The 12,672-nt window shown below is 43.3% G+C and overlaps 1 protein-coding gene across 3 annotated transcripts in view; it reads right to left on the reverse strand.

Annotated features, from left to right (window-relative positions):
* The window catches only part of PIGU (phosphatidylinositol glycan anchor biosynthesis class U), a 121,408-nt gene that overhangs the window by 7,574 nt on the left and 101,162 nt on the right, over positions 1–12,672 (reverse strand).

Below are 12,672 nucleotides of genomic sequence, written 5' to 3' on the forward strand. Positions count from 1 at the left end.
GAGAGGGGCAGGAGGCTCTGGCTCTGAACCCCTAGATCCAGCAGGACCTGCCATTGGCCCTGCTCTGATCAACAAAGAGAATAGAACTGGGATTTCAGGGTGTACGTACAATTTTGTGTGAGGTCATTGGTTAGAAATTGTGGTTTCTGACCCCTGCTCATTCTTTTATCAATAGACAGTCACTGAGTATATTCTTCTAGGTGCTGGGGATATGGTCATGACCAAGACAGGCCTGGGGGCTGCCCCAGGGGAACCTACAGTCACTGAGAGGGCATGAGAAACAGGGTATGAATCAACACACTGCTCCCTCCAGAGCACAACTGCCCACCCTCAGCTGCTTCATCTGCAGCTGAGATGATAAGAGCAGTGACTCCTTCAAAGGGCTGTTATGAAGATTAAGTCAATGCTTTACCATAATTTAAAAAAAGGACACAGGGAGCTGTGTGTGATTGGGTCCCTTTGCTGTACAACAGAAATTGAAGAAAATTGTAAGCCAACTATACTTTAAATAAAAAAAATTTTAAAAAGAAACTGAAACAGTAAAATCCAATAGATTCTCTCAGATCTCCACCCCCCCCCTTTTTTTTTCAGGGCCACACCCTTGGCATATGGAAATTTCCAGGCTAGGGGCTGAATCCAAGCTGCAGCTGCTGGCCTACACCACAGACACAGCAACTCAGGATCCAAGCCACGCCTGAGACCTACACCAGAGCTCACAGCAATGTCGGATCCCCGACCCACTGAGCGAGGCCAGGGATCAAACCTGCATCCTTATGGGTACCAGTCAGATTCATTTCCACTGTGCCACAACGGGAACCCCGACTGGTTTCTCTTTAGAAAAAAAAAGAAAACAACCTGAAGGGCTGTTGGTAGGAGGATAATGAGTCCTATGGAGAAACAGGTCCTGTCATGTGCCAACAAGGAGAGGTCACCGAGCTGTTTCACTGCAAGGGCAAACAGTCAGGAACCCATCATGAAGCCAACAATAAAACACACACACAAAACTCCTGCTCCATGAGCAGATGAGGAAACATCAATGCACAGCAAAAGGTCCAGAAGGCTGAACAAGTGCATGATCCAGAAGGTTAAAGGGACCACATGGGTCTGGCCCCTAGTAGGAGCTCTTTAGCTGTAATTCTGGGGAAAGTCTTCCTTATGTTGCCAATTTTTAAGTTGAAATAGGGTAAGTGGGACATCTTACCTTCCTCTTAAAAAAGCTAAATTTAAATATTTATTTTCGTTCACATGGAATCCCAGATAACCATTATCTTTCTGCTGCTCACTGACCTGCAGAAAGTTTAAAAAAAAAAAAAAAAAAGAGGACGAGGATTGTTCTCCTTCCCTTGGTTTCCAGGTCTGAACATTTCCTTAGGAATTTGCTCTGGAAGAGCTGCTTACGCTACTTCCCATGTTAACATGTATCAGCAGGTGAATCTTCTCACTACCCTGGAGGTGGGGGGCATCACCTGCACCCTGGAGAGGTTCAACCACTTGCCGAAGGTCACACAGTGATGGAGCGGAAGGAGACCTCCACCAACCAATCCGTCTCAACCCCTCCTTCTCTTTCTCTCCCATGTAAATGTCACACACACCTATGCACCTATGGATGGTTCACTGTTGTCATTTCCTGACTCTCGGGCACTTATAATGAGCAAATGAGCTGTGCTACATGCTGAAAAACACTTACTGGCCCCAAGGGAAATGTTTACCCTTCATGTCACTAATAATTACTGATGATTTATTCTACTGTGGAGCATGGCACTGACCGACTCAAACAGAGGGGGACTCACAATCTCCAGGCCAAGATGTTCTCTCATTCAGCTCTGATTCAGCCGTGATGGGGCTGGCTCTGGACGCCTGCTGAAAACCCATACTCATCTGTCTTGCTCAGGGAGGGGGGATTGGGACCAGGCACTATTAGGCACTGCTGCAGTGAGAAGAGCTGAGAAGAGCTGGCTGTGGGGCTGAGGACACTCCCTGAAGCCATGCCTCTCACCAGAAGCACGGAGTGTAAGTCAGATGACAGCTGCACTGGCCTGGGCTGTGGAGGACACACAGGGGCTTCGCTGGCCAGGGAGACCAGGCCTGGCAGAAGCCAGAGAAGGGTTGCGGACAGAGCTGCTACCCCTGACCTTAGCCCCCCTCCTAGACCCCCTCCCCTTCCCCTCTCTGAGTCTGGAAGACCCAGCACCTACTCCTTATCCCCTATGGCTTTCCCAGTCCCCTCACAAAAGGAAAGGGGTACTCATGGCTTCTGGATTTCTCTAACAGTTACTCATTGCCCATTTGGCCATTAATTACACGATGTTCTCCTGGGCTCTTTTTGGTTCATTCAATCATTCTACAAATATTTGCTAAACAGCTGCTCTGTGCCAAGCACTGATCGGGTGGTTGGGGACCCTGCAGGGGGCAGGAGAGACAGACCTCTGCCTTCACGAAGCACATGGGCGAGTGGGGGAGGCAGAGAGAGAAGCACTTGCAAACTAAGTGCTACGTAGGAAACCAATCAGAGGCTAAGAAAGAGACCATGGGGTGTTCCTGTCATGGTGCAGCGGAAACAAATCTGACTAGGTACCATGAGGTTGTGGGTTCGATCCTTGGCCTCACTCAGTGGGTTAAGGATCCAGTGTTGCTGTGAGCTGTGGTGTAGGTCACAGCTTGGATCTGGCATGGTTATGGTTGTGGCGTAGGCCGGCAGCTACAGCTCTGATTAGATCCCTGGCCTGGGAACCTCCCTATGCCGTGGGTGCAGCCTTAAAAAGAAAAAAAAGAGAAAGAAAGAAAGAGACCATGGGGTGGGGAAACCTCACATAAGGCCTCTCTTAGGTCTCTCTTAGACATTTAACTCCTAAATGTTTCCTACTATGCTCTGCGGCTCCCAAGAGGCCAGAGGGCAGAGATAGTATAACCTTCATGATGAGGAGTGACTGTCCAGCCAGTTTAACGCTCCAGGACAAGGACAGCCTTGATGAGTAAGTGTCCCCTGATACACTCCTTTTGTGATCTGGCAGCAGCAGCAACAAAGCCCAAAGCTGGCAGTCCCAGGAGGCATCTGACCCAACAGAGGTGTCTCTGGCTCAGAGCCACAAAGCTCAGACCAGAGGAGACCAATGACACAGGTGTGCCGGATGCCTGAACAAACTGCCAGCTTATGGGCACCTGGACCACTGCTGGGAGGCCTGGAGGCCTGTCTGAAGGGCAACTTGGCAAAAATATGCCAAAATGTATGATGCCTGGAATTTGTCCTAGAAAATACTGGCATGTGTGTACAAGAGTCTATGGAGGGATATGCAAGGATTTTCCTTTTTTTTTTTTTTTTTTTTTTCTTCTTCTTTTTTGGTCTTTTTAGGGCTGTACCTGCAGCATATGGGAATCCCTGGACTAGCGGTCAAATCAGAGCTGCAGCTGCTGGCCTATGCCACAGCCATAGCAGCACCAGATCCAAGCCTCATTTGCAACCTACATCACAGCTCATGGCAACGCTGGATCCTTTAACCTATTGAGAGAGACCAAACCTGCATCCTCATAGGTTCTAGCCAGGTTCATTATCGCTGAGCCACAACGGGAACTCCAAGGATCTTCCATTTCTAATAGTGAAACAATCGGAAGCAACCCCAATGTCCATCATTGGCCTACCCAGTCATATAAATCATGGGTCATCCCACTGTGGGATGGATAGCACAGAGCCATTAAAAAATGATCTCAAGAGGCAGGATCAAGATGGCAGAGGAGTAAGATGTGGTGCTCACCTTCTCCCACAAACACATCAAAAAAACCCATCTCCATGTAGAACAATTCACACAGAACATCTACTGAATGCTGGCAGAAGACCTTAAACCTCCAAAAAGAGCAAGAAACCCTTCATATAACTGGGTAGAACAAAAAGAAAAAAAGAGAGAGAGAATGAGAAAGGAATCAGGACAGGACCAGCACTTATGAGAGGGAGATGTGAAAGAGAAAAGGAACCCATGCCCTGGGGAGACACCTAACTGATGGGAGATCAGCCAAGATGGAGGGACCTCAAAGCTGCAGAGAAAGTACAACAGCTGGACTGAGGAGGGCAAAGCACAGAGAGAGCTGCAAAGATCATTGGTACCACTGCCCCTGGACACCACAGTCTGAGATGCTCAGCCAGGGGCTGGGCACTGAGACTCAGGCTCCGGAGTTCAGTTCTGGGGAGAGGACTAGGGTTAGTGGTGTGGAAACAGCCTGAGGGAGCTAGGGAGTAGCGTGCCAAGGACTGGGAAGTGGAGCACCACAGCTGAGGGAACCCAGGAGGAGGTCTGGACCTGCAGGAGAAGCAAGGCACCATTGCTGGGGAGAGCAAGAGGAGCAGGGGTGAACTGCCATAGAAATATCTTTCTCTGTGCATGCGTGGACTCTTGGAGGATGGGGCTATGGGTGGTCAGGCGCCTGTTGTACCAACCATGGGTGGCAGCACCTCCTGCACAGGATAAGTGTGATGGGACGCTTCTTTCATGATCTACAGGCAGTGGGGGCAAACCATGACTCCAGAGGTGGGCATGGCCTGCCACTACTAGGTGTCCATGAACAGGCACCACCTGTGGCCCCAGTCACCTCAGAGGTCAGCACAGAGGAGCGCATTGCAACTGAGCACAACCTGTCGTTGCTTTCACTCCCATGGGAATGCACACACCCCATCGCTGCCACTGCCAAATGCTCTGGGTGCTGCCTAAACCTGGCTGAGGCTCACTGCCACTTCTCAGGGCCTTGCAACTAGGAGCGGCCTGTGCCACCTTCCTGTGGGTCCTTGCTACTGTCAAGTGCTCAGCAACCAGACACTGGCTACTAGCCCTGCCCATTGCCTCCATCTCCCTGGAAGCATGCACACACCCTATCAAGGGGATGACAGCCTGCACACACTGAGGAAAGAGAGAGCAAACATCCAAACCCTCACATCAAAAATAAATAGTAAGTCCTCACAAAACATGCAGAGGCGCTCTTGCATATAAATAGCCCTCCAAGACTACAATAGTTAGTTTCCCAAAACTCAAAGAATAAGAAAAATATAAGCAAAATAAAGATACCCAGGAAACATTCCCAGTTAAAAGAACAGAAGAAGTCACCTGAAGGAGCAAAGAGTGAAACAGACCTCTGCAGCCTCATAGACACAGAGTTCAAAAAGGAGATAGTAAAATACTGACGGAATTAAGGGCAAATATGAAGGAAGTAAGAGTGGATATGAACAGTAATACAGACTACTTTAGAAAGGAACTAGAAAATACAAGGAGGAGCCAAGAAAAATTAGAAAATTCATTTGCAGAGAAACAAACTGAGTTAGAGGCACATGAGCAGAATGAATAATTAAGAGGGATGAACTAGTTACTTGGAAGATAGAATGATGGAAATCACCCAATCAGACAGAAAACCAAATGAAAAAAACTGAAAGTAATATAAGAGATCTATGAGATAATATAAAGTGGGCCAATCTATGCATAACAGGGATTCCAGAAGAAGAAGAAAAAGAAAAGGAGATTGAAAATATATTTGAAGAAATTATGGCTGAAAACTTTCCAAATGAAATAGATATCAAGATACAGGAAGCACAAACAAGCCCACACCAAGATATATTACAACAAAAATGGCAAAAGCTAAAGCTAAGAGAGAATTCTAAAGGCTGTAAGAGAAAAACAAAGTGTTAATTATAAGGAAACCCCAAAAGGCTATCAGCTGACTTCTCTACAGAAACATTACAGTACAGAAGAGAGTGGCAAGATATATTCAAAGTTCTAAAAGGGTAAAATGTGCAGCCTAGAATACTCTACCCAGCAAGAATATACTTTAAAATAGAAGGAGAAACAAAGAATTTCTCCAACAAACAAAAACTGAAAGAGTACAGCAATACTAAACCCATTCTAAAAGAAATACTGAAAGGGCTCCTCTAAAAAAAAAAAAAAAAAAAAAGTAGGAAGAAATAGGATGGGAGAAATCACAATTGGAAAGTAATCATTTAAATAACCAGTATACAGAACCAAAACAAACAAACAAAAAAACTATTGCAAATGTGATGATAAACACAAGGAATAGCAAAAGGACAAACATGAAGATGTTAAAAAAGGACATTATGTGGGGAAGGAAAGTAAGAAAATCTAGACTCTTTTTCTAGGATGTGTTTGAGCCTATATGACTATTAGGCTAAACCAAGCAGATATAGGAAGGGGTTAATATACCTGAAAAACAGGGCAATCACAAATCAAAACCAAATAATACATTCACAAAATCAAAGAGGACACATGCATAAAATAAAAGGAAATCATCCAACCAAAAAAAGAATGGAACAAAGGAGAAACATAGAATCAAATGGAATACAACATTTAAAATGGCAATAAATACATATTTATCAATAATTACCTTAAATGTCAATGGACTAAATGCTCTAATCAAAAGGCATAAGAGTGGCAACTGGATTAAAAAACAAGAGACTACAATAAGTTGCCTATAAGAGACTTACCTTAGGGCAAAGGACACATATAAATTGAAAGTGAGAGGATGGCAAAAGATATTTCATGCAAATGGAAAAGACAGGAAAACAGAAGTTGCAATACTCATATCAGACAAAATACATTTTAAAATGAAGGCCGTACAGAAAGAAAAGAAAAACATTATTTAATGATTAAAACAAAACAAAACAAAACAAAACCTGGGATGCTGCAGTGGTGGAACCTGGCATCTGGTAGATGCCAGTGAAATCCTCAGGTGACGTCTGGCCACGTCACGTCTTCCTTGGCTTTCCTTCCACCCACCACTTCTTATTTAAGCAAATCCACACAAGCTGTGTTTTCTATGATACCTGTCTGTGACTTTCCAGAGCTGCAGGTTCCCCTACCCCCTTTACCAGGTGTTAAAACTTTTCTTTTTGTACCAGTGGATCTGGGCCCAAGACACTACCCACACTGGAAGGGAATTTCTATGATAAATGTATAAACTGAAAAAAAAAGACACTATTTAATTATAGAAGGATCAATTCAAGAAGAGGATATTACACTCGTCAATATATACTCCTAATATAGGAGCACCCAAATACATACAACAGACACTGACAGACATAAAAGGAGAAAATGATGGGAATACAATAATAGTAGGAAACTTTAACACCCTACTCACATCAATGGACAAATCCTCTAGACAGAAAATCAGTAAGGCAACAGAGATCCTAAATGACACAATAGAAAAGTTAGACATAATTTATATTTTCAGGACATTACATTCCTCCCCAAAATCAGAATATACATTCTTCACAAGGGAACATGGAATATTCTCAAGGACTGACCACATAGTGGGCCACAAAACTAACTTCAACAAATTTAAGAGTATAGAAATTATTTCAAGTATCTTCTCTGACCACAATGACATGAAACTAGAAATCAACCACAGGAAAAGAAATGAGAAAAAACTGACTACATGGAGACTAAACAACACGCTACTGAAAAAAAAAATCGGTGCTTAGAGGGAAGTTCATAGCAATACAGGCCTTCCTCAAAAAAGAAGAAAAATCTCAAATTGACAACTTAACTCACCACCTAAAAGAATTAGAAAAAGAAGAATGAACAAAACCTAAAGTCAGCAGAAGGAAGGAAATCATAAAGATCAGAGAGGAAATCAGTAAAATAGAGATTCAAAAAACAATAGAAAAAAATCAAGAAAACCAATATCTGGTTCTTTGAAAGGGTAAACAAAATTGACAAGCCTCTGGCCAGATTCACCAAGAGGAGAGAAAGAACTCAAATAAAATAAGAAATGAAAAAGGAGAAATCTCAACTTATACTATAGAAATGCAAAAAAAAAAAAAAAAAAAAAAAAAAAGAGAGAGAGAGGATACCATGAACAATTATATGCCAACAAATCTGATAACCTAGAAGAAATGGACAACTTTCTAGACACACACAGCTCACCAAAATTGAATGAAGAAGAAATAGATCAACTGAACAACAGACTGATCACTAGAAATGAAATTGAATATGTAATAAAAACACTGCCTACAAACAAAAGTCCAGGACCAGATGGCTTCACAGGCAAATTCTACCAACATACAAAGAAGACATTATACCCATCATTCTTAAACTTTTAAAATTGTACTCCACAGAGTTCCTGTTGTGGCCCAGCCATTAACAAACCTGACTGGTATCCATGAGGATGCAGGTTCAATCTCTGGCCTTGCTCAGTGGGTTAAGGATCTGGCATTGCTGTGAACTGTGGAGTAGCCCCGCAGCTATAGCTCCAATTCGACCCCTAGACTTGGAACCTCCATATGCTATGGCTGTGGCCCTAAAAAGACAAAAACAAAAACAACAACAAAAAAAACCTCACTCCAAAAAATTGAACACCTAGGAATAAACCTGACCAAGGAGGCAAAAGACTTAGATGCTGAGAACTCTAAAACATTAATCAAGGGAATTAAAAAGTACTCAAAGAAATGTAAAAATACTCCAAGTTCCTGGATTGGAAGAATTCATATCATTCGATGGCCATACTACCCAAAGCAGTCTACAGACTCAATGCAATCCTTATCAAATTACCCATGACATTTTTCACAGAACTAGAACAAACAATCCAAAAATTCATATGGAGTGGGATGGACTGGGAGTTTGGGGTTAATAGATGCAAACTATTGCATCTGTAGTGAATAAGCAATGGAATCCTGCTGTATGGCACAGGGAACTATGCCTCGTCACTTGTGATGGAACATGATGGAGGATAAAGTGAGAAAAAGAATAAATACACATGTGTATGACTGGGTCACTTTGTTACACAGCAGAAATTGACAGAATATTGTAAATCAATTATAATGGAGAAAATAAAAATTTTAAGAATAAAGAAAAAACCAAAACCCCCCAAAATTTATATCAAACCATAAAAGACCCCAAAACACCAAAGCAATCCTGAAACAAAAACCAAGCAGGAGGCGTAACTCTCCCAGACCTCAGACAATATTACAAAGCTATGGTAATCAAGATGGTGTGTACTGATACCAAAAAAGACAGACAGACCAATGGAACAGAATAAAGAACCCAGAAATAAACCCAGACATCTGCGGTCAATTACTCTTCGACAAAGAAGGCAAGAATATAAAATGGAAAAAAGACAATCGCTTCAGCAAGTGGTGCTGGGAAAACTGGAAAGCTGCATATAAATTAATGAAACTAGAACACACACACAACATGCAAAAAAATAAATTCAAAATGGCTTAAAGACTTAAACCTAAGACACCTAGAAAGAGAACTAGAAGAGAATATAGGCAAAACATTCTCTGACATCAGCCATACAAATATTTTCTTAGTTCAGTTTCCCAAAGCAATAGAAATAAAAATAAACAAATAGGACCCAATCAAGCTTAAAAGCTTCTGCACAGCAAAGGAAACCATCAAAAAAAAACCCAAAAAGATAACCTAAGGAATGGAAGAAAATAGTTTCAAATGATGCAACTGACAAGGGTTTAATTTCCAAAATATACAAACAACTCATATAACTCCATAGCAAAAAAAACAAATAACCCAATGGAAAAATGGGCAGAAGAACTGAAGACATTTCTCCAAAGAAGACATATGGATGGTCAACAGGCACGTGAAAAAATGCTCAATATCACTAATTATTAGAGAAATGCAAATCAAAACTACAATGAGGTACCACTTCACATCAGTCAGAATGGCCATCATTAATAAGTCCACAAATAACAAATGCTAGAGAGGGCATTAAAAGGGAACCCTCCTACACTGTTGGTGGGCATGTAAATTGGTACAACTATTATAAAAAACAGTATGGAGTTTCCTCAGAAAACTAAATATAGAACTACCATGTAACCCAGCAATCCCACTCCTGGACATATATCCAGAAAAAACTTTCCTTGAAAAAGATACAGGCACCCCTGTCTCCATTGCAGCACTATTCACAACAGCAAAGACATGGAAACATCCTAAATGTCCATTGACAGATGAATGGATTTAGAAGATATGGTACATATATACACAATAGAATACTACTCAGCCATAAAAAAGAACAAAATAATGCCATTTGCAGCAACATGGTTGGAACTAGAGACTCTCATACTAAATGAGGTAAGTCAGAAAGAGAAAGACAAATACCATATGATATCACTTATATGTGGAATCTAACATATGGCACAAATGAACCTATCTACAGAATGAAACAAATTGGCCGTGGAGAATAGACGTGTGGTTGCCGGGGCGGGGGGGAGTGGGATGGACTGGGAGTTTGGGGTTAGATGCAAACTATTGCATTTGGACTGGATAAGCAATGAGATCTTGCTATATGGCACAGGGAACAGTATTTAATTACTTGTAATAGAACATGATGGAGGATAATGTGAGAAAAAGAATGTATATATATGTATAACTGGGTCACTTTAGTGTACAGCAGAAATTGACTGAACACTCTAAATCAACTATAACAAAAAAATTTTTTTAAACGATCTCAAGAAAAGATCATTAAGAGAATAACAGCAAGTCAAAGAACAGTACTTAGAGTGAGATGTCTCTGTGTTTGCATATGGACTTAGATCTGTCTGTACGTGCAGAGGCTGTCTGCAAAGACACACACCAGACCCATCCTAACAATTGCATCTGCACTAGGGTGGGAAGGGGTGGGACCCAGGCAAATTGTTACTTTTCATTTCATATGCTTTTGTTTTGTTTGACTTCTTTTCCCTGGAAATTATGCATTCATGTATTATTTTGTATGATTAAAAATATATTTCAAAGAGATTAAAAAAAGATAAAGGACAATGGCAAGAGTTCAACCTGGTTTTACCCTATAGCTCAGCCACCAACACTCCCACCCCCACCCCACCCTACTTCTTCCCAAACTGAGTTGCTCCTGCCTTTGATGGCACCTGGCAGCTTGCATACATCCCCCATGCTGTGTTCAGAAACCGTTTTCTCCTCAAGGCAGCCAAAGGGGGAAAAAAATCTGTCATCTGGCAAGTTCCACAGATACTTGGTAATCAATGCAACTGTATTCCTGACCCACACCGGACACTCACAACCTGACAAGCTTCGGACTATTTCAGTGGAGTTCACCAAGCTCCCCAGAGGTGCAGGGCGGGCCCAATGCCTCCCACGCCAGTCATCACTTTCAAAGGAAAAATAAGGGGATTTCAGCAAGACACAAGAGCCAGAACAAACTTTTTCTTGATTTCCTCAAGGTACTAAGCTGCATCCTGTGGAATTCTGTTTGCGTGGACACAGGTAAGAGGTGCTAGCATCTGCCATTAGTGACCTGTGTAAGTGACAGGCAGTACAGAACCTCTGGCCTGGTCCCGCCCAGGCTACAGGGCTCTCCGTTTCCCTTCCTGCTATGCACAAACCAAGATAAATAGCTGGACTGGACATGAATTGTCCAGAAATGTCCATGCAGGAAATACCAGACCCATCACTCACTGCAAGAGCCCTAACTCTCTTCTTCTTTCTCAGAAGCTAACCTTGGAGGCAAGCATCTCCCTAGGAATTATTCACTGGCATCACTGGTCTTTCTGGCGAGCCCTGCTTCCCATCCCATCCATTATGCACAGGAAGTGCCAGGCTGTGCCAATGCAATTGAAATGGTAAATGGTATGACTGATTCTTGTAAGACCTTGGCAGTTAGGCCAGAGCTGACCCTAGGGAACGCAGCATGGTGAACAAGAGGACGTCAGAGAAGTTTGCTAGACCGCCTACAACAGAGTCTCTGCAGAGCTTGTAAAAAATACAAATTCCAGTCAATATCTCTGGGAGTGGATCCTGGAATGGTCCTTTTTTTTTTTTGTCTTTTTGCCATTTCTTGGGCCGCTCCCACGGCATATGGAAGTTTCCAGGCTAGGAGTCTAATCGGAGCTGTAGCTGCCGGCCTATGCCACAGCTACACCACAGCAACCGGGATCTGAGCTGTGTCTGCAACCTACACCACAGCTTACAGCAACGCCAGATCCTTAACCCACCGAGCAAGGCCAGGGATCAAACCTGCAACCCCATGGTTCCTAGTTGGATTCGTTAACCACTGAGCCACAACGGGAACTCCAGGTCATCTTCATTTTTTAACAAGCTCCCCACGGTGATTCTGAGGCTGAGACCCATTGCTCTATGGCTCTGAGAGAGAGGCTTTCCCCCATCAGAGGAGGGTTGGAGATCCTTGTTGGTGCTTCTCGGACCCCCTCAGTCTCCTCTCCTGCCACCGCTGGCTGCAGTGTGTGCTCCAGACTTACTCAACAGCTAGACCCACTATATATCTCATCTCTCTGCCTTTGCTCCTGCTGCTCCAAAGTCTGGAAAGTCTTTCCTCCCCTTTGCCTCCCTCCCCTCCCTCACACGCTGCACTGGTTCTAGCTGTCCCGCACAGCCCAGGCAGTTCCAGAAAGAGGGTGGACTCAGAAACTGGATTGAGCCTTGCCTGAATTTGGTTCTTGGCTCCTCTAATGACCATGGGCAACAGAAGCCTCTGTGAGCTTTGGTTCCCATTCGTAAAATAGGGATAACACTGTCTGGAAGGCTTGCTGTGAGAATTCGACACATCGAGATGCCCAAGAACGTTAGCCAAATTCAGTTTTCCCTGCTGCTCTTACTTCCCTACCTTTTCTATGAGTCCTGGAACTACTTGAGGGGAGGAACTGTCCCTCATTCATGACCAAACGAACCCCCTGTTTTGGCAGAACCCAGGACCCAG

Source organism: Sus scrofa, chromosome 17 (genome assembly GCF_000003025.6).
Source record: "Sus scrofa isolate TJ Tabasco breed Duroc chromosome 17, Sscrofa11.1, whole genome shotgun sequence".
NCBI lineage: Eukaryota > Metazoa > Chordata > Mammalia > Artiodactyla > Suidae > Sus > Sus scrofa.